The sequence below is a fragment of the Pogoniulus pusillus genome, chromosome 9 (genome assembly GCF_015220805.1).
Source record: "Pogoniulus pusillus isolate bPogPus1 chromosome 9, bPogPus1.pri, whole genome shotgun sequence".
NCBI lineage: Eukaryota > Metazoa > Chordata > Aves > Piciformes > Lybiidae > Pogoniulus > Pogoniulus pusillus.
In genome coordinates this window covers 3,314,222-3,336,526 of record NC_087272.1, presented here as the reverse complement: position 1 = coordinate 3,336,526, position 22,305 = coordinate 3,314,222, and the positions used below count along the sequence as shown (strand labels likewise).

The 22,305-nt window shown below is 53.2% G+C and overlaps 1 protein-coding gene across 2 annotated transcripts in view; it reads right to left on the bottom strand.

Moving 5' to 3' along the window:
* The window catches only part of BMPR1B (bone morphogenetic protein receptor type 1B), a 294,174-nt gene that overhangs the window by 216,873 nt on the left and 54,996 nt on the right, over nt 1-22,305 (bottom strand). For both annotated transcript variants that reach the window (XM_064148356.1, XM_064148357.1), the window contains exon 2: nt 11,650-11,716. The gene's annotated coding sequence lies outside the window, so the exon portion shown is untranslated. The remainder of the gene's footprint in view (nt 1-11,649; nt 11,717-22,305) is intronic.

Genomic DNA, 22,305 nt, shown 5'->3' with positions numbered 1-22,305 from the left:
TAGTCCAAAGCTGTCAGTTCATCCCCCAGCAGACACCTCCTTTCATCTGCGCGTTTAGGGAAAGCAGGAGCATGACTGCAAAGTTCACAGGACCACAGGATGCTCACAGAGCACACAGAACACATCCAGACAGACCTTGGAAGGCTCCAGGGAAGGAGACTCCACAACCTCTCTGGGCAGCCTGTGCCAGGGCTCTGGGACCCTTACAGCAAAGAAGTTCCCACTTGTGTTGAACTGGAGCCTCCTGTGCTGCAGCTTACACCCATTGCTGCTTGTCCTATCCCAGGCAGCAGTGAGCAGAGCCTGTCCCCCCTCCTGGCAGCCCTCAGCTACTCATAAACATTTATCCAATCCCCTCTCAGTCTTCTCTTCTCCAGACTAAGCAGCCCCAGGGCCCTCAGCCTCTCCTCACCAGCCATGCCCTCCAGTCCCCTCATCATCCTCCTAGCCCTCTGCTGGACCCTCTCCAGCAGATCCCTGTCCCTCTGCAACTGGGGAGCCCAAAACTGAACACAGTATTCAAGATGAGGTCTGAGCAGGGCAGAGTAGAGGGGGAGGAGAGCCTACCTTGATCTGCTGGACACACTCTGCCTAATACACCCCAGGATCCCATTGGCCTTCTAGGCCACAAGGGCACATTGCTGTGCCATGGGTACCTTGTTAGCCACCAGCATCCCCAGGTCCCTCTCCACAGGGCTACTCTCCAGCAGATCCCTCCCAGCCTGTACTGGTGGAGTTGACTACTGTTCTCCAGATGCAGAACTCTGCACTTCTCTTTGTAGTTCAGCATCCCTTTGTGTGTATCCTGAACAGCTGCTGGACAAGTGGCAAGCAGGCATGGTGCAGAGTCAGCCTGCTGTGCAGAGGAGTATTGTTTTTGGTAGCACTTGCTCTTCCTATTGCAACACCCCTTACTTAAAGTGTATTTCAGTGCTCTTAGAATTGAACACTGATTACCTGGAGACTAAGAGAAGGCCAATCAGGTTATTACTTCTCTAGACAGAGGCTTTGATGAGTACAAAACCTGCAATTTCTGGGCTCCTCAGTTCAAGAGAGATGTTGAGGTGCTGGAAGGTGTCCAGAGAAGGGCAGCAAGGCTGGGGAGGGGCCTGGAGCACAGCCCTGTGAGGAGAGGCTGAGGGAGCTGGGGGTGTGCAGCCTGCAGCAGAGGAGGCTCAGGGCAGAGCTCATTGCTGTCTACAACTACCTGAAGGGAGACTTAGACTGGACATTAGGAAACGTTGGTCTCTTCTGCCAGGCAAGCAGCAACACAACAAGGGGACACAGTCTCAAGTTGCGGCAGGGGAGGTCTAGGCTGGATGATAGGACCAACCCCACCTGGCTCAAGGGGTGGCCTGAGCAGTGCTGAGCACAGGGGCACAAGAACCTCCCTTGTCCTGCTGCCCACACTGCTCCTCAGCCAGCCCAGGATGCCATTGGCTCTGCTGCCCACCTGGGCACTGCTGCCTCAGCTTCAGCTCCTCTCTCCCAGCACCCCCAGCTCCCTCTCTGCCTGCCTGCTCTCAGCCACTCAGTCCCCAGCCTGTAGTGCTGCTTGGGGCTCTTGTGGCCAAAGTGTAGGTACAGTAAACGCTAAAATTGGAGGCAGCAGCACTCTTGCTATACAAATTTGCCTCTCAGCTGCTAAGGAGAACATTCCCTCCAAGGCCAACAGTTAATTTTTGCCATCTCTGGAGCCTTTATACTCTAGTTTCAAACTCTCATCTTCAATATTTAGCCTCCTAACTTTCCCTTCTCTATGGATGTGAGCATCAGACACTTGGAAGGCAGCACAGACACAGCTGCTTTGAGACCTTTGGGTAGGAAGAGTGGTGCAGCTATTACTCTTTATGTGTTGGCTGTAAAATAAAGAGCCAAAACAAGGAATTTACATCTATCTTAAGCAGCTAATAACAGGAAAACACACAGCTAAGTTTGGGAGCTCATTAGCAAGGAGCACAGACACACAAACATTGCCTCGCACAAAAGCCCTTTGACTGGCAGCCGATCTCAAATGCTTTCTGCATTTGTCACCTGCCAGCTCTGAGTTTCCAGCACGCTCCTTGTTCTCTGCAATTAGCCCCCATGCCAAGGCCAGGGACAGGCTGTCATAAATCCCTGGGCCACGTTTGCTCGGGGTTTGGCAGCTCTGGAAAGGCTCCATTCATGGGGGCGGCGGCGAGCCGCGGGGCTGGGCGCAGGGCACACCGCGCTGGTGGGACTGCAGCAAGCCTTCTGCTCCAGCCTGGCCCTCCGTGGCTGACACACGACTCCCCTTAAGATATCACAGTGTCACAGTATCACCAAGGCTGAAAGAGACCTCACAGATCATCAAGTCCAACCCTTTAGCACAGAGCTCAAGGCCAGACCATGGCACCAAGTGCCACGTCCAGTCCTGCCTTGAACAGCTCCAGGGACGGCGACTCCACCACCTCCCCGGGCAGCCCATTCCAGTGTCCAATGACTCTCTCAGGGAAGAACTTTCTCCTCACCTCCAGCCTAAATCTCCCCTGGCACAGCCTGAGGCTGTGTCCTCTTGTTCTGGTGCTGGCCACCTGAGAGAAGAGAGCAACCTCCTCCTGGCCACAACCTCCCCTCAGGTAGTTGTAGGCAGCAATAAGGTCTCCCCTGAGCCTCCTCTTCTCCAGGCTAACCAATCCCAGCTCCCTCAGCCTCTCCTCGTAGGGCTGTGCTCAAGGCCTCTCCCCAGCCTCGTCGCCCTTCTCTGGACACGCTCAAGCATCTCAATGTCCCTCCTAAACTGGGGGGCCCAGAACTGAACACAGCACTCAAGGTGTGGTCTAAGCAGTGCAGAGTACAGGGGCAGAATGACCTGGAACAAAACCCAGCTCAAATCGAGTTTTCTGCTTTTCATCCCTTGCCTCCCTCTTCCCACCTCTCTCTTCAGACAGACACTGCCCTCCCCTGCCCAGGAAGGCTCCCCCTTTCTCTCCCAGCACTGCACATTAGGTAGATGCCCTTGTTTCTTCTGGGCTCCTATTTAAACAGTAACCATCTGTTCCTTGCAGGAAGGCTGGCTCTGCTTCTCAGGTTTCTCCAGCCTGGGAGCACCACCCTCGCAGCAAAGCAAAAGGCTGTAGGCTGGGAAAGTTCTCTGTCAGGCACTTGAGAGGAACACAGAGCCAGCAGCAGCAGGGGCAAGCGCTGGTGTGCTCGTCTGAGCCTAGCTGGGATGTTCTGGTGAGAAGAATTAGATGCTAGGCTGTGGGAAGGAAACGATGGTGATGGCTGCTGCACTCAGAGGCTTGCTGAGATGCACAACAAGAACACAAACATAGAAAACAGAGCTGCTCTCTGGGCTGCACTTTCTCTCTCTAACCTAACTTGCTGCCAGACTAATCCATCTGCTTCCTAAACCCCTGGCTGACTCTCCAAACTACCTTAAGTGTAAGGCAAAGTCTGGGCTAAGGTAGAGGGTTATGGAGAAGGTGGCAGGGTGGTTGGGAGCCCCTCCTGTTGTGTTTCTGCATGACCTTTAACTTGTATACTTCTGTATATCTTGTAAATACCTGCTTGTACATTGTGCTAAGCTGTAAGTATAAAGCTCCATTCAATTTCCAGATCCTAGAATCATAGAATCAGCCAGGTTGGAAGAGACCTCCAAGCTCATCCAATCCAACCTAGCATCCAGCCCTAGCCAATTAAATACACCATCAAATCAAGCAGGTTGGAAGAGACCTCCAACATCATCCAGGCCAACCTAGCACCCAGCCCTGGCTAATCAGCCAGACCATGGCACTAAGTGCCTCATCCAGGCTTGGCTTCAACACCTCCAGGGACAGTGACTCCACCACCTCCCTGGGCAGCCCATTCCAATGTTCTAGGTGATGCTGCTCTGGCAGGGGGCTTGAACTGGATGAGCATTTGAGGTCCCTTCCAGCCCCTGACACTCTGTGACTCTGAGCTTCTCTTCTAAGTATGGCTAAAGAACCTTTCATAAGCCCCAACTGTTACATTAGTGCACAGCTTGACTGAACTTTCCCACACAACACTTTCTAGCAGCATCAAAGCACCTTCTCATGTCCTCCAACCCTCCTCCCTGCTCCAGGCACACAAAGCTTCATCTTCTTCATCAGCAACTTTTTACTGTCTACTTAAGGTACTGACATAGAAATAAATGTCTAAGCTGCAACACCAACCTTGTCCCTCCTTGTCAGGTGAAAGAAGACAGACAAAAGGATGTTCAGAGGGCATAAGCTAAGCCCCAAAGAGCAGCTGTAGCTCAAGGGCACAGTCAGGACTCAAGACACAGCATGCAAAAGGCCATGTTGCATTAAAAGGCCAGGTTAGCTGCAGGTGTGATTCCTCCTGGAGTCCCTCCTCCCAGGATCCATCCCTCCCAGAAAACCCTCCCTCTGCCAAAAGGCTGTTCAGGCTGAAGCCTGCATCCAGATTACAACAGCCCTTTTCAGCCTGATAAAGCCATAAGCATGCCACAGCTGACTATACCCAAAGGCAAAAGCTAATGAGGAACTACAAGAGAAATTAAACTGGGAGTTGATCTAATTATTATCTTTGCCTTGTTAATCTGCCCTTTACCTTGCTAAAACAACTCACCTAAATATGCATCCTAATTTTAGGTCATCAGCATGCTTGCCTGGGGCAAGGAAGTACTGGGATACACAGTAAGAACTACCTGTTGTTTGGAGGGAGTTTAGTCTTCATTTTTTAAGTGAGTTTCACAGAATTCATCAGGTTGGAAAAGACCTCTGAGACCATCGAGTCCATCCTATCACCTAACCCTTCTCATTAACTAACCCATGGCACTAAGTGCCTCATCCAGCCTCCTTTTAAACACCTCCAGGGATGGGGACTCCACCACCTCCCTGGGTAGCCCATTCCAATGCCAATCACTCTTGCTGGGAAGAACTTCCTCCTAACATCCAGCCTAGACCTGCCCTGCTACAACTTGAGGTTGTGTCCTCTTGTTCTATCCCTGGGTGCCTGGCAGAAGAGCCCAACCCCACCTGGCTACAGCCTCCCTTCAGGTAGTTGTAGACAGCAATGAGGATACCCTGAGCCTCCTCTTCTCCAGGCTAATCATCATCTCCCACAGCATCCTCCTCCACAAACTTGCAGCCCATGGCACAGAGGGATGATTTTCTACTGGCTTAAAAACAGGCCCAAAGAGGTGTGATAAATGGAGTTAAATCCAGCTGGGGGCCAGTCACAAGTTGGGTTCCCTCAGGCTCAGCACTGGGGCCACTTCTGGTTAGTGTCTCGATTAAGGTCTGGATGAGGTGGATGAGGGCACCACTGGCAAGTTTGCAGATGACACTGAAGTGAGCAGGAGTGGTGATGTGACTGAGGGTAGGAAAGCAAAGAGACCTGGGCAGGTGAAATCAGTGGGCTGAGGACAGTGGGATGAGGTTTAGCAAGCTACAACTGGGTAGGTTTAGACAAGAAGAGATTGGGGAAAGGGAAGAGAGGCTGGGGGGAAAGGGAAGAGAGGCTGGGGGGAAAGGGAAGAGAGGCTGGGGGGAAAGGGGAGGAGAGGCTGGGGGAGGAAAGGGAGGAGAGGCTGGGGGGGAAAGGGAGGAGAGGCTGGGGGGGAAAGGGGAGGAGAGGCTGGGGGGGAAAGGGGAGGAGAGGCTGGGGGGGAAAGGGGAGGAGAGGCTGGGGGAGAAAGGGAGGAGAGGCTGGGGGAGAAAGGGAGGAGAGGCTGGGGGAGAAAGGGAGGAGAGGCTGGGGGAGAAAGGGAGGAGAGGCTGGGGGAGAAAGGGGAGGAGAGGCTGGGGGAGAAAGGGAGGAGAGGCTGGAGGGGAAAGGGAGGAGAGGCTGGAGGGGAAAGGGAGGAGAGGCTGGGGGGGAAGGGGAGGAGAGACTGGGGGAGAAAGGGGAGGAGAGGCTGGGGGGAAAGGGAGGAGAGCTTGAAGGAAGGGAGGAGAGGCTGGGGGAAGGGAGGAGAGCAAGCAGCCTCATGCGTAAAATCATCTACCCAACAAGAGGGGTGGGAAAAAAAGTCCTCTCTTCAAGTTACACCCTGACCACTACTGGTTTTCAAGGAGCTGAATGACTTCAAGGAAGTTCACATGTTCATTACTAGCAAATCATTGCTACTTAGTGTGTATTCAGCTTAATAAGTGTGTGCTGTGGGTCAGGGGGAAGGTACCTGCACCTTCCAGGTGCAACGCAGCAAAAGCCATCGAGAAAAAGCAGCTGAACAGGTACCAGATCATTCTGCTCCTACAAGCACATTTCACATGATTTTTTGTTGGCTTTTGCAAGTAATTTTATCTCTGTAGATTTCATGCCAGATCAGGTATCATCCTTCTTCCTGCAGCTGGTACCAGGCAGCTATAAATACCTCATTGTGTGCCCCTGCCAACACCAGCAAGCTCTCACATCTGACCTGGTCCCAATCCACACAGCTTCCCCACGCTGCAGCACACACATGTAAGTGACAAACCAACACCATAGAATCAAGCAGGTTGGAAGAGAGCTCCAAGCTCAGCCTGCCCAACCTAGCACCCAGCCCTGGCCAAGCAACCAGACCATGGCACTAAGTGCCTCAGCCAGGCTTGGCTTCAACACCTCCAGGCACAGCCACTCCACCACCTCCCTGGGCAGCCCATTCCAATGCCAATCACTCTCTCTGACAACAACTTCCTAACAACATCCAGCCTAGACCTCCCCTGGCACAACTTCACACTGTGTCCCCTTCTTCTCTTGCTGCTTGCCTGGCAGCAGAGCCCAACCCCACCTGGCTACAGCCTCCCTGCAGGGAGCTGCAGACAGCAATGAGCTCTGCCCTGAGCCTCCTCTGCTGCTGGCTGCACACCTCCAGCTCCCTCAGCCTCTCCTCATAAGATTTGTGTTCCAGGCCCCTCAACAGCTTTGTTGCCCTCCTCTGGACACCTTCCAGCACCTCAACATCTCTGCAATGGAGGAGCCCAGAACTGGACACAGCACTCCAGGGGTGGCCTGAGCAGTACTGAGCACAGGGGCAGAAGAACCTCCCTTGTCCTGCTGCCCACACTGCTCCTGAGCCAGCCCAGGATGCCATTGGCTCTGCTGCCCACCTGGGCACTGCTGCCTCCTCTTCAGCTCCTCTCTCCCAGCACCCTCAGCTCCCTCTCTGCCTGCCTGCTCTCAGCCACTCTGGCCCCAGCCTCTAGTGCTGTTTGGAGTTGTTGTGGCCAAAGTGCAGAACCCTGCCCTTGGCCTTGTTCAGTCTCATCCCATTGGCTTCTGCCCACCCATGCAGCCTGGCCAGGTCCCTCTGCAGGGCTCTCCTGCCCTCCAACAGCTCCACAACTGCTCCTAGCTTGGTGTCATCAGCAAACTCACTGATGATATTGATAACCACATCCTCACAGGACAACAGGCACTGTTACATGCTTCAAAACAGCCAGGCTTCAAGCACTGATACCTGAGAACAACACAAGGCTTTCCACAATATAGTACAACTGCATTTTAGCTGCAGCAAGGACACAGAGATTCAGGAGCCTGTCCAGAGCAGGGCAGTGAGGCTGGAGAAGGGCCTGGAGCACCTGGGCTATGAGGAGAGGCTGAGGGAGCTGGGGGTGTGCAGCCTGCAGAAGAGGAGGCTGAGGGCAGAGCTCATTGCTCTCTACAGCTCCCTGCAGGGAGGTTGGAGCAAGGAGGGGGCAGGCTCTGCTCCTTGGTGGCAAGGGACAGGAGCAGAGGAAATGGCTCCAAGCTGCCCCAGGGGAGGTTCAGGCTGGGTGCTAGGAAATTTTTCTTGCCCAAGAGGGTTCCTAGCCCTAACTTGTTGCCCTCTGCAAACTTGCTGCTACTGGACTCAATCCCCTGGTCCAGATGATCAATAAGTATTTCACACTGCTGGATATATAAAGTGGTGTTAAAGGCAGCTGGGGGGGGAAAGGTGTTCACAGCAAGTGAATCTCAACGTCCCTCTTGTAGTGAGGAGCCCAGGACTGAACAGGATCAGTAAGCATCTTCAACGAGCATGATCCTGTCCTTTGTTCCTCACATCTCAACACACCTTTTTTTATCCCCTGCAATTTAAATGAAGTGGCAGGGGGTTGCAACTGGCTGAGCTTTGAGGTCCCTTCCAACCTAAACCATTCTATGACTTTTGTAAAGCCTTTGACATCATCTCCCACAGCATTTTCCTCCACAAACTTGCAGCCCATGGCACAGAGGGATGATTAAAAACAGGCCCAAAGAGGTGTGATAAATGGAGTTAAATCCAGCTGGGGGCCAGTCACAAGTTGGGTTCCCTCAGGCTCAGTACTGAGGTCACTTCTGGTTAATATCTTGATTAAGGTTTGGATGAGGTGGTTGAGGGCACCACTGGCAAGTTTGCAGATGACACTGAAGTGAGCAGGAGTGGTGATGTGATTGAGGGTAGGAAAGCAAAGAGACCTGGGCAGGTGAAATCAGTGGGCTGAGGACAGTGGGATGAGGTTTGGCAAGCTACAACTGGGTAGGTTTAGACAAGAAGAGATTGGGGGGAAAGGGGAGGAGAGGTTGGGAGGGAAAGGGGAGGAGAGGCTGGGGGGAAAGGGAGGAGAGGCTGGGGGGAAAGGGAGGAGAGGCTGAGGGAGAAACGGAGGAGAGACTGAGGGAGAAAGGGAGGAGAGGCTGAGGGAGAAAGGGAGGAGAGGCTGAGGGAGAAAGGGAGGAGAGGCTGGGGGAGAAAGGGAGGAGAGGCTGGGGGAGAAAGGGAGGAGAGGCTGGGGGAGAAAGGGAGGAGAGGCTGCGGGGAAAGGGAGGAGAGGCTGGGGGGAAAGGGGAGGAGAGGCTGGGGGGAAAGGGGAGGAGAGGCTGGGGGGAAAGGGGAGGAGAGGCTGGGGGGAAAGGGGAGGAGAGGCTGGGGGAGAAAGGGGAGGAGAGGCTGGGGGAGAAAGGGGAGGAGAGGCTGGGGGAGAAAGGGGAGGAGAGGCTGGGGGAGAAAGGGAAGAGAGGCTGGGGGGGAAAGGGAAGAGAGGCTGGGGGGGAAAGGGAAGAGAGGCTGGGGGGGAAAGGGAAGAGAGGCTGGGGGGGAAAGGGAAGAGAGGCGGGGGGAAAGGGAGGGGAGGCTGGGGGGGAAAGGGGAGGAGAGGCTGGGGGGGAAAGGGGAGGAGAGGCTGGGGGGGAAAGGGGAGGAGAGGCTGGGGGGGAAAGGGAGGAGAGGCTGGGGGGGAAAGGGAGGAGAGGCTGGGGGGGAAAGGGAGGAGAGGCTGGGGGGGAAAGGGGAGGAGAGGCTGGGGGGGAAAGGGAGGAGAGGCTGGGGGGGAAAGGGAGGAGAGGCTGCGGGGGAAAGGGAGGAGAGGCTGGGGGGGAAAGGGAGGAGAGGCTGGGGGGAAAGGGAAGAGAGGCTGGGGGGGGAAAGGGAAGAGAGGCTGGGGGGGGAAAGGGAAGAGAGGCTGGGGGGGGAAAGGGAAGAGAGGCTGGGGGGGAAAGGGAAGAGAGGCTGGGGGGGAAAGGGAAGAGAGGCTGGGGGGAAAGGGAAGAGAGGCTGGGGGGGAAAGGGAAGAGAGGCTGGGGGGGAAAGGGAAGAGAGGCTGGGGGGGAAAGGGAAGAGAGGCTGGGGGGGAAAGGGGAGGAGAGGCTGGGGGGGAAAGGGAAGAGAGGCTGGAGGGGAAAGGGAGGAGAGGCTGGGGGGGAAAGGGAAGAGAGGCTGGGGGGGAAAGGGAAGAGAGGCTGGGGGGGAAAGGGAAGAGAGGCTGGGGGGGAAAGGGAAGAGAGGCTGGGGGGGAAAGGGAAGAGAGGCTGGGGGGGAAAGGGAAGAGAGGCTGGGGGGGAAAGGGAAGAGAGGCTGGGGGGGAAAGGGGAGGAGAGGCTGGGGGGGAAAGGGAAGAGAGGCTGGAGGGGAAAGGGAGGAGAGGCTGGGGGGGAAAGGGAAGAGAGGCTGGGGGGGAAAGGGAAGAGAGGCTGGAGGGGAAAGGGAGGAGAGGCTGGGGGGGAAAGGGAGGAGAGGCTGGGGGGGAAAGGGAGGAGAGCAAGCAGCCTCATGCGTAAAATCATCTACCCAACAAGAGGGGGTAGGTAATTAGGAAGAATTCTTCCATTGGCAGGGGCTGCCCAGGGAGGTGGTGGATGAATCCCAGAGTTTTATGCCCTTCCCTGTCACTTGAGCTCTGTGGTAAAGGGTTGGACTTGATGATCTATGAGGTCTCTTCCAACCTTGGTGATACTGTGATGCTGTGATACCTGCTTCTGACAAGATTTGCTGCTTAATTCCAAAGGTGAATCTCCATCCAAACAAGTCTTGTCACCTTTCCCTCCTTCCATCACACCTCTGTGCTCTCCTGCAACAGCACAGAGCAGTGAAGACAGCACCAAACGTGCCCACACATCTTCCCTGACAGGTGGCATAGACAGAACTCAACTGTTTTGATTTGAGAGACCTCAAAACTGCATTCAAGCATTTTATTGATGACCTTGATGAAGACACAGAGTGTGCCAGCAGTAAGTCTGCAGATGACACCAAGGTGGATGGCAGTGTTGATCTGCAGGAGGGTAGAGAGGCTCTCCAGAGGGACTTGCATAGATAGACTCTAGGAAGTGATTACTTTTCATATTAAATGTTCAAGCAGGTTTCAAGCTGAGTTTAGAACTACTTCCTTTTGGATAGATTGGATGGATAAGCTTCAAAGCAGCCAAATGTCAGTTCCTGCACTTGGGCCACAACAACCCCCAGCAATGCTATAGGCTTGGGGCAGTGTGACTGGAAAGCTGCCTGCAGAAAGGGACCTGGGGGTTGTGATTGACAAGCAGCTGAATAGGAGCCAGCAGTGTGCCCAGGTGGCCAAGAAAGCCAATGGCATCCTGGCTGGGATTGGAAATGCTGTGTGCAGCAGGAGCAGGGAGGGGACTGTCCCCTTGGACTCTGCTCTGGTGAGGCCACAGCTTGAGTGCTGTGTTCAGTTTTGGGCACTGCAATACAAGAGAGATGTGAAGGTGCTGGAGCCAGGGCAGAGGAGGGCAAGGAAGCTGGGGAAGGGCCTGGAGAGTAAATCTGATGAGGAGTTACTGAAGGAGCTGGGGATGGCTAGTGTGAAAAAGAGAAGGCTGAGGGGAGACCTCACTGCTGTCTGCAGCTACCTGAAAGGACCTTGTGGAGAGGTTGGTGCTGGTCTCTTCTCACAGGTAATCAGTGATAGAACAAGAGAGAATGGCCTCAAGCTGCCACTGGGGAGGTTTAGACTGGACATTAGGAAGATTTTTTTCCCAGCAAGAGTGGTCAGGCAGTGGAATGTGCTGCCCAGGGAGGTGGTGGAGTCCCCAACCCTGGCTGTGTTTAAAAGTGGTTTGGATGTGGTGCCTGGGGATGTGGTTTAGGGTAAACCTTGCAGAGTAGAGTTAATGGTTGGAGTTGGTGCTCCTGAGGGGCTTGTTCCTGTGACTCTGTGAAGCAGGAGTGAACTTGGGCAGGTCAGTTCAAGGGCACATGGAGAGAGTCGCAAAGAACGAATCGTTATCCACTTTGTCATGCTGATCTATAGGTCCTTGCTTATCTCCAGAGCCTTTTCTGATACCCCTGGTAAAATCACACATTCCATTCCCCATGCAGGTTATGTTATCACACATTACACTTACTACAAAGCACAGAACGGGAAAAAATAACCCAAAGCAAACAAATCCTCTACTGACAAACTTTCTACAAGCTCATAAGAAGGAACAGTGTCTTATCCTTATCAGGAGATGCTGTCTTACCTTTATCAGGAAAGCTGAAATGTCCCTTTCTCCTATTCAGCTCCCCAGAACAAAAGCAAACTCCACCCTGTGGACAAAGAACAGTTTGGAAATGATTAGTGATCGTCTAAAGGAAGGTTTCAATCCTTACAAGAGCATGCAGACCTTCCAGGCCCGCTGGGACACTCGGGTAAAGATGAAATGATGCCTGGATAAAGGCCAGCTGCTGGCATATAGCTGCTCACAGATCTGCTACAGCAGTTCAACAGAGGGCATGGCAAATCACAGAATCACTCAGGGTTGGAAGGGAGCACAAGGAGCAGCCAGTTCCAACCCCCCTGCCATGCCCAGGGACACCCTACCCTAGAGCAGGCTGCACACAGCCTCAGCCAGCCTGGCCTCAAACACCTCCAGCCATGGGGCCTCAACCACCTCCCTGGGCAACCCATGCCAGCCTCTCACCACTCTCCTGCTCAACAACTTCCTCCTCACCTCCACTCTGACTCTCCCCACCTCCAGCTTTGCTCCATTCCCCCCACTCCTGGCACTCCCTCACAGCCTCAAAAGTCCCTCCCCAGCTTTTTTGTAGTCCCCTTCAGATCCTGGAAGGTCACAAGTAGGTCACCTGGGAGCCTCCTCTGCTCCAGCCTGCACAGCCCCAACTCTTTCAGTCTGTGCTCACAGCAGAGATGCTTCTCTTTGGAATAACATGGTCAAGGTACATCCATTACATTTTAGATGCCTTCTAATTGCACAGAATATCATTATCCTGGGTGCAGTTCTGCAGCCCCCAGCACAAGAAGGACATGGAAGTGTTGGAGCCAGTCCAGAGGAGGCCACCAAGATGCTGAGAGGGCTGCAGCAGCTCTGCTGTGAGCACAGGCTGAGAGAGTTGGGGCTGTGCAGCCTGGAGAAGGCTTGGAGGAGACCTTGGAGTGGCCTTCCAGGATCTGAAGGGGGATATAGGAGTCAATACCTAAAAAGTCTCTCCCTTGTTTTTTTGTGGGCTCCCTTCAGATCCTGGAAGGCCACCTGGGACCCTCCTCTTCTCCAGACTGCACAGCCCCAACTCCTTCAGTCTGTCCTCATAACAGAGCTGCTGCAGCCCTCTGAGCATCCTCCTGGTCCTGATGTTCCCATGAACTGCTCTCCACTGAGAGGGAAGCATTCAGCAACTTTGTTTCATTAGGACAAGCTCATTATTATTTATCAGCTCAGCTTCCAAGAGAAAACTGCACAGCAGTGGGAGTGCAGCCCAGACACAACCCTGTGCTGGGCTGCAGCAAGAGCAGTGTGGGCAGCAGGGCAAGGGAGGGGATTCTGCCCCTTGGCTCTGCTCTCCTCACACCCCACCTGCACTCCTGGGGGCAGTTCTGGAGCCCCCAGCACAAGAAGGACATGGAAGTGTTGGAGCCAGTCCAGAGGAGGCCACCAAGATGCTGAGCTCTGCTCTGCTCTGAGAACAGGCTGAGAGAGTTGGGGCTCTGCAGCCTGGAGAATTGATTCTATGACCTCAAGGATCATTCACTTCCCACTCCCCTGCCACTGGCAGGAACGTCTCATACTAGATCAGGCTGCCCAGAGCCACATCCAGCCTAGCCTTGACCTCCAGGGATGAGGATTTTACTACCTCCCTGGGCAACCTGTGCCAGTCTCTCACCACCCTCATGTTAGAGAACTTCTTCCTAACATCCAATCTGAATCTACCCACTTCTACTTTTCCTCCTTTCCCTCTAGTCCTATCCCTACCTGACATCCTAGAAAGTCCCTCCCCAGCCCCTTTGTTCTTTAATTACCTACTCCATTATCACAGCAGTCATTTTTCATTCAGACAGCTCCCCTAAACTCTTTACCATGTGGCTGCTTATCTTATCTGCACTAGTTTTACCATGTGGCTGCTTATCTTATCTGCACTAGTTTTACACCTATGGACACCAATTCCAGAGGCAGGACAACGACTCCATTTCATTGCTGTCCCAAATGGTGGCCAAAGAGTTAGCACTGCCTCCACCAGAGTGGAACAGTTAGGAGTTTTGAAAGGGCAGAAATACAGCTGACCTGCTCATAATGGCCCAACTCAGGAGCAGGTAGCTTAACATGCAGCTGTTATAATCCACTACAGTCTGTTGTTACAGCTGATATAATTTGTTGTTTGAAAGCAACAGAAAATTATGTTCTTTGCTATTATAGTTTGCAGAGGCCAATGGGATGAGACTGAACAAAGCCAAGGGCAGGGTTCTGCACTTTGGCCACAACAACCCCAAGCAGCACTACAGGCTGGGGAATGAGTGGCTGAGAGCAGCCAGGCAGAGAGGGAGCTGGGGGTGCTGGGAGAGAAGAGCTGAAGAGGAGGTAGCAGTGCCCAGGTGGGCAGCAGAGCCAATGGCATCCTGAGCTGGCTGAGGAGCAGTGTGGGCAGCAGGACAAGGGAGGTTCTTGTGCCCCTGTGCTCAGCACTGCTCAGGCCACCCCTTGAGTGCTGTGTCCAGTTCTGGGCTCCTCCATTCAAGAGAGATGTTGAGGTGCTGGAAGGTGTTTGGAGAAGGGCATCAAGGCTGGGGAGGGGCCTGGAGCACAGCCCTGTGAGGAGAGGCTGAGGGAGCTGGGGGTGTGCAGCCTGCAGCAGAGGAGGCTCAGGGCAGAGCTCATTGCTGTCTGCAGCTACCTGAAGGGAGGCTGTAGCCAGGTGGGGTTGGGCTCTTCTCCCAGAGCAACCAGCAAGAGAACAAGGGACCACAGTGTGAAGCTGTGCCAGGGGAGGTATAGGCTGGATGTTGTTAGGAAGTTCCTGGCAGAGAGAGTGATTGGCATTGGAATGGGCTGCCCAGGGAGGTGGTGGAGTCGCTGTGCCTGGAGGTGCTGAAGCCAAGCCTGGCTGGGGCACTTAGTGCCATGGTCTGGTTGCTTGGCCAGGGCTGGGTGCTAGGTTGGGCTGGCTGAGCTTGGAGCTCTCTTCCAGCCTGCTTGATTCTATTCTGTTCTCTAAAAGTGCCCAGGTGATTAACTGCCACTCATCAGATGCTGCCCACTTCAAATACCAGCATTAACTCAGAGCATGCATCAGAGCTGTGACACTGGGAAGGTTTGCTTTTGCTTCTAACTAACATGAACAAGCTCCTAGTGGTAAGCCAATCTTCCCCAAAATACCCAGCCACTGACACCCTAGGAGCTGGGAGACACTGAGTGAACCACAGCAGCATCCTCCTGCCTAAGACAAGGAAGCTTTTCTCCACAACTGATATTTTCTTTGACTTCTTAAATGGAGCATTCTGACTGGATGGGCAGGCCCAGAGAGTGGTGCTGGATGGTGCCACATCCAGTTGGCAGCTGGCACCACTGGTGTGCCCCAGGGGTCAGTGCTGGGCCCAGTCCTGTTTAATATCTTCCCTGATGATCTGGATGAGAGGATTGAGTCCTGCATTAGTGAGTTTGCAGACAACACCAAGCTGGAAGCACTGGTGCCAGCCCTGACCCCTGAGGGAGCCACTTGGCACTGGTCTGCAGGTGGATGTTGTGCCCTTGATCATCACTCTCTGCCTGCCACCATCCAGCCAGTTTCCTACCTAGCAAGTCCCTGTTTTAACAGCTTTCTCGTGGTGAAGAACCTCCTCCTACTGCCTAATCTCCATTCCCACAGAACTAAGACTCCTACAGCTTTGCCTACAGCAAAGGCTCAGCTATTTGCATGCATTTCTGGAAGCCTTTATTAGTGCCCATTTTCCATACTTACTGTGCTCAAATGTGCTCTCTCACAGACCCTCTAAATAGCAGGAACTAAAAAAGCCACATGTGATTTCCCATGAAATGAAGTCCTCATGCTTTCCCACACCCACCCCATAATACACTTCCCCTGCCTATGGCTTCATGCCATTCAGGCATTCACACACTGACCCTTCTTGGCTTGCTGGTAGAACGACAAGCACCTAGAGGATAGTCCTGCTCTAGCAGGGGGCTGGATCCAAACATCTCCAGAGCTCTCTTCCAACCCCTAGCATCCTGAGATGCTAGCTAAACAACAGCATGAAACCTGATCCAGCTGTTTGCACCTGAAGTTCACCCATCCAGGAAGGAAAAAGGAATGAGAGAAGGGGGAGAGAGGGGAGGGAAGGGATGGGAAGGGAGGGGAAGGGGAAGGGAGGGAGGGGAAGGGAGGGAGGGAAGGGAGGGGAAAGGAGTGAGGGAGGGGAAGGGAGTGAGGGAGGGAGGGGAAGGGAGTGAGGGAGGGAGAAGGAGGGGAAGGGAGGGAGGGAGGAAGGGGAAGGGAGGGAGGGAGGGAAGGGAGAGGAAGAGAGGAGAACCAAGAGCCATGTCAGACTTTTTGGAGCAATCATTCAAATACTTGCTTAGTCAAAAAAGACTTTCAGCCATAAAAGCCTCTGCAAAGCAAAACAGCAGCAGTACATTCCCAGTACTACAAGAAGCATGGGAAATCTGGGAGGTGCTTGAGTTGCTGTCCCTGGAGGTATGCAAAAACAGACTACACGAGGCATTTAGTGCCATGGTCTGGTTGAGTGGCCGGGGCTGGGTGCTAGGTTGGCCTGGCAGAGCTTGGAGCTCTCTTCCAACCTGCTTGATTCTATGGTTATTTCTCTTTTCACAACCAATGACCTGATTTCCCTCATTAAAATCCTCCATTTAACCTCAAACCAGCAGAGTCTCCCAGCACAGTAAGGGTCAGATGGAGCCTTTGGGGATCACCTGGTTCAACTCCTCTGCCAAAGCAGGCTCACCAAGAACTGGTTGCACAGAAACAGGCCCAGGTACCTGTTAGTATTTTCAGACTTGGGTCAACTTCACAGGATGTCAGGGGCTGGAAAGGACCCAAAGAGACTGAGTCCAACTCCTCTGCTAGAGCAGGACCATACAGACTAGCACAGATCACAGAGGAACTTGGTTGAGCCAACTTGGTTGATTCTATCATCTTGGAGGTCTTTTCCAGCATGGTTGATTCTACTCTACTGTACTCTACCTTCTATTCTAGTCTGTATTTGTTGCAACTGATTCCACCACACACAAGTACCACAACTCAGGCAATCAATCATAGAATCAATCATAGAATCAACCAGGTTGGAAGAGACCTTCAAGATCATCCAGTCCAACCTAGCACCCAGCCCTATCCAATCAACCAGACCATGGCACTAAGTGCCTCATCCAGGCTTTGCTTCAACACCTCCAGGGACAGTGACTCCACCACCTCCCTGAGCAGCCCATTCCAATGCCAATCACTCACTCTGTGAAGAACTTCTTCCTAATATCCAGCCTAGACCTGCCCTGGCACAACTTGAGACTGTGTCCCCTTGTTCTATTGCTGGTTACCTGGGAGAAGAGGCAACTCAAGAAGTGAAGCTTCATTCATAATTCATGGGGCTACATCAAACTTACTATAGCATTAGTAGGAACTGGACATCAGAATGGGCTGCCCAGGGAGGTGGTGGAGTCGCTGTGCCTGGAGGTGTTGCAGCCAAGCCTGGCTGGGGCACTTAGTGCCATGGTCTGGTTGCTTGGCCAGAGCTGGGTGATAGGTTGGGCTGGCTGAGCTTGGAGCTCTCTTCCAACCTGGCTGATTCTGTGATGTGGTGGTGTTAGGTCACAGGCTGGGCTCAGAGCCATATTCCAGCCTCAATCACTCTGTGATTCTACAGCAAGAGCTGTTATTGCTTGTCACTGTCATTGTTTCTGCTTTGGGATTTTGTGAGGTTTTTAGGCAGGGTTCTTGGGTTTGGGCTTTTTGTGTTGGGTTTTATGTTTGTTGGTAGTTTTGTTGTTGGTTGGTTGGTTTGGGAGTTTTGTTTGTTTGTTTCTTTGCTTTTAAAGCGAATTAGAGATTCTTCAAATGCATCAATCATCAATAATTATTAAGTCAGACAAAGAGCTTCAATACACAATTAGTCATTCACTCTGCTTTAAAGGATTCAAATGCGTCCTTAACGGCACCTAAGCACTACCACTGCACTCATAGCATCAGGCAGGGTTGGAAGGGACCACAAGGAGCAGCCAGTGCCAACCCCCGTGTCCATGCCCAGGGACACCCTACCCTAGAGCAGGCTGCACACAGCCTCAGCCAGCCTGGCCTCAAACACCTCCAGCCATGGGGCCTCAACCCCCTCCCTGGGCAACCCATGCCAGCCTCTCACCACTCTCATCACCAACAACTTCCTCCTCACCTCCAGCCTCACTCTCCCCACCTTCAGCTTTGCTCCATTCCCCCCAGTCCTGCCACTCCCTCACAGCATCAAAAGTCCCTCCCCAGCTCTTCTGGAGGCCCCCTTCAAATGCTGGCAGGCCACAAGAAGGTCACCTGGGAGCCTCCTCTGCTCCAGCCTGCACAGCCCCAACTCTTTCAGGCTGTGCTCACAGCAGAGCTGCTGCAGCCCTCTCAGCATCCTCCTGGCCCTGCTCTGGACACTCTCCAGCATCTCCACAGCCCTCTTGGAATGAGGCTCCAGAACTGGATGCAGTACTCCAGGTGGGGTCTCAGCAGAGCACAGCAGAGGGGGAGAATCCCCTCCCCGGCCCTGCTGGCCACACTTCTGCTGCTGCAGCCCAGGCTCTGCTTGGCTCTCTGGGCTGCAAGTGCACACTGCTGGCTCCTGTTGAGCTTCTCCTCCAGCAGCACCCCCAAGTCCCTCTCCTCAGGACTGCTCTCCAGCCACTCACTGCCCAGCCTGCATTTGTGCTTCGCATTACCCCGACCCAGACTCCAAACTCATTCCCATTTACTTCATGGTGGGGGTGAAACAATCAATCAAACCCAAACACCAGGAAACCAAACCAATGTAACTACTTAAAACAAACTCAACCTGTAAAGATTTTCCACACAGTTTAAGTCCAAACAGTATTACTATAAATACTCCTTCAGTCTCCAAGACTCTGCTGAGACCAATCAGAGCTGTCAATATGAGAATCCTGTATTCCACCTAGGGGTGAAATTGGTACTTGAGAGCTTCTAAGTGTTGTTTTTAACTCCAAAGTAGAGGAGAAAAAAGGCACTACAGAAATCATGTGTGTTGTCCTTATGAGTCACCTAGCTGCACCTTCTGAAGTAACTCCCACAGTTTGAGGCAGGAATTTTCAAGGGAGAGTGAGGAAAGGACATTTCAAAGGACCAAGATGCAGAACTGAACTGGTGGCTTCCACCTACATGCACCAACTGAAAATTCACCTCCAGTCTCAAGCCCCAAAGTCCTGTTCTGTTCTCTGCACTCAAGTTGGCTGGCTCTGCTGGTAGAAATGCTGAGCCTGTGTAGCTACATTATCCACATGGAGCTGGTGAAGTCTATTACCAGATACCTTGGAAGGAGCAGGAGAGCTACACACTGTTAAAGAGGGCCATGAAATCTACATCAATACACTGAGGCATGTGTGAGAAGACTGAACACAAAGTAGTTTGCAGTTGACATCAAGCTTAGGAGCAGGTGTGGAGCTGTGGGAGGGTAGGAGAGCCCTGCAGAGGGATCTGGCCAGGCTGGATGGGTGGACAGAGGCCAATGGGATGAGACTGAACAAGGCCAAGGGCAGGGTTCTGCACTTGGGCCACAACAACCCCAAGCAGCACTACAGGCTGGGGCCAGAGTGGCTGAGAGCAGGCAGGCAGAGAGGGAGCTGGGGGTGGTGGGAGAGAGGAGCTGAAGAGGAGGCAGCAGTGCCCAGGTGGGCAGCAGAGCCAATGGCATCCTGGGCTGGCTCAGGAGCAGTGTGGGCAGCAGGACAAGGGAGGTTCTTGTGCCCCTGTGCTCAGCACTGCTCAGGCCACCCCTTGAGTGCTGTGTCCAGTTCTGGGCTCCTCAACTGCAGAGAGCTGTTGAGGTGCTGGAAGGTGTCCAGAGCAGGGCAGCAAGGCTGGGGAGGGGCCTGGAGCAGAGCCCTGTGAGGAGAGGCTGAGGGAGCTGGGGGTGTGCAGCCTGCAGCAGAAGAGGCTCCAGGGAGACCTAAGAGCAGCCTGCCAGTACCTGAAAGAGACTATGGGGGTGAAGAGAGGCTGTTTGCATAGGGCTGCAGCGACAGGATGAGGGCAATGGCTTCAAACTAGAGCAGAGCTGATGCACATTGGATGTTAGGAACAAGTTCTGCACCGTGAGGGTAGTAGAACACTGAACAGGTTGCCCAGGTAGGAGGCTATGGCCCCATCCCTGGAGATCTTCAAGGTGAGGCTGGACAGGGCTGTGGGCAACCTGATCTAGTGGAGGATGTCCCTGCTGACTGCAGAGGGGGTTGGACTGGATGACCTTTGGAGGTCCCTTCCAACCCAGACCATTCTGTGACTGTGATCAGCAGGCCACCACCAGCCAGCTTCACTTCTTCTTGATGGATTCCTACATGAGAATAATTCACTCAGTGCTTGAACCTCTCTGATGACAGGCACCATGCAGATGGTCCCAAGAGGATAGACACATAAGGTTAACAGAAGTATGATGGTTTGGGGGTTACCTGCCCCTTCACTCTGATGAAATCACCCAGACTAGACTCAGCCAGCTGGCAGTTAAGGAGTGAAGCTTTGTATTCACAGCTCAGCACAAGATACAAGCAGAGAGTTACAACAGTTACAGCTAGAGACAGAAACAGACAAGTTAAAGGTGATACAGACACACAACAGCCCTGCCAGAAACCAGAGTGCCCAGGAGGGGCTCCCAACCACCCTGCCACCTTCTTTCCACCCCTCTGCCTCACCCCACAATCTGCCTTACATGTTAGAAGCAGAAGGATTAGTCACACAGCAGCAGCCCAGGGCACCAACTGTGACAGCGACGCACACCCCCTGACTCTCCCACTCTGTCTGATCTATGTGTTCTTGCTTTGATGCATCTCAGCAAGCCTAGGAGTGCAGCAGACATCAGCCCTGTTTCCTTTTCACATTGAAAGCTCTGACCTGCCAATACATGCTGGAAGCTCTCTGGCCAGTGTTCCATCACTGTCTATTAAAGGATTTCAATATAAATAGCCTAGAACCTAATTCCTCTCATTAAATTCTTCCCCTTTGCCTCAAACCAGCACAGCAGCCATCAGATTGCTCATGCCAAGGCAACACTGCACAGGCATGAACAGAGGATAACTTCACCCTTTAACCACTGAGGGTCAGAAGGTCAGCCCACACATGAGGACCTTTTCTCAGCCAAGGTTACTGCCACAACCCGTTCACAACCGGAGTAGTCTTTTGCACAGCTCTGATCCAGCTTTTCCACATAGCTGGAATTCCACAGATGGTCCCCACTGCCCCCAAAGAAAGGCTGTTTCCAGATGAATTCACCAGAACAGGACTTCATTTCTTAGGCAGCAGAGGGATATTTTCCAGAAACTCCTGATCCTGTCTACAACTACCTGCAGGGAGGCTGAAACCAGGTGGGGTTGGGCTCTGCTGCCAGGCAAGCAGCAACAGAAGAAGGGGACACAGCCTCCAGGTGGGGCAGGGGAGGTCTAGGCTGGATGTGAGGAGAGTGTTGTTGGCAGAGAGTGATTGGCATTGGAATGGGCTGCCCAGGGAGGTGGTGGAGTGGCTGTGTCTGGAGGTGTTGAAGCCAAGCCTGGCTGGGGCACTTAGTGCCATGGTCTGGTTGCTTGGCCAGGGCTGGGTGCTGGATTGGACTGGATGAGCTTAGAGGTCTCTTCCAACCTGCTTGATTCTATGATCTGGTTGATTGGTCAGGGCTGGGTGCTAGGTTGGAGTGGCTAAGCTTGGAGGTCTCTTGCAACCTGCTTGATTCTATGATGGGACAGGGCTGGGTTCTAGGTTGGACTGGATGAGCTTGGAGGTCTCTTCCAACCTGCTTGATTCTATGATGGGACAGGGCTGGGTTCTAGGTTGGACTGGATGAGCTTGGAGGTCTCTTCCAACCTGCTTGATTCTATGACTCTGTGATCCCCCAGAGTGCAACAACTGCCTAATACTTAATTCTATAACCTGGTAGAGGTCTAAAAACATATTCACCAAGCACTGACCTGCCAATGCATGCTGGAAGCTCTCTGGGCAGCATCTGATCAGTGCCTATTAAAGGATCTGGATGTCCCTTCTCACTGTTGCACTATAAATAGCATATTCCTAATAAACCCCACACCAACACAATGCTTCTGAAGTTTTAGTCAACTAATCCTGATGTCCCTTACAAACACACAACAGCCAAGGTCAGCACTCATCTCTCCTCCTCCTACTATTTAATTTGATTTCAGTGACCACTCAAGTTTCTTTTCCTCCAACCAGAGACGACACAGAGCTGCTTGATAGAGTCCAGCACAGAGCCACATAGCTGATGAAGGGAATGGAACATCTCTCTTACAAGGAGAGATTGAAGGAGCTGGGGCTGTGATGTTCGGAGAAGAGGAGCCCAAGAGGTCACCTCATTCATGTTAATAAAGACCTGCAGGGACAGTGCCAGGAGGCTGGAGCCAGGCTCTGCTGGGTGATACCCAGTGACAGGACAAGGGGCAATGGGTGGGAGCTGAGGCATAGCAAGCTCCATGGAAACAGGAGGAGGAATTTTTACACTGTGAGGGTAACAGAACCCTGGAACAGGCTGCCCAGGGGGGTTGTGGAGTCTCCCTCTCTGGAGATATTCAAACCCCAGCTGGATGTGTTCCTGTGTGATCTGTTCTAGGTGATCCTGCTCTGGCAGGGGGGTTGGATGGGATGAGCTTCGGAGGTCCCTTGCATGCCCTGATATTCTGTGATTTCAGTATATAGCTCCC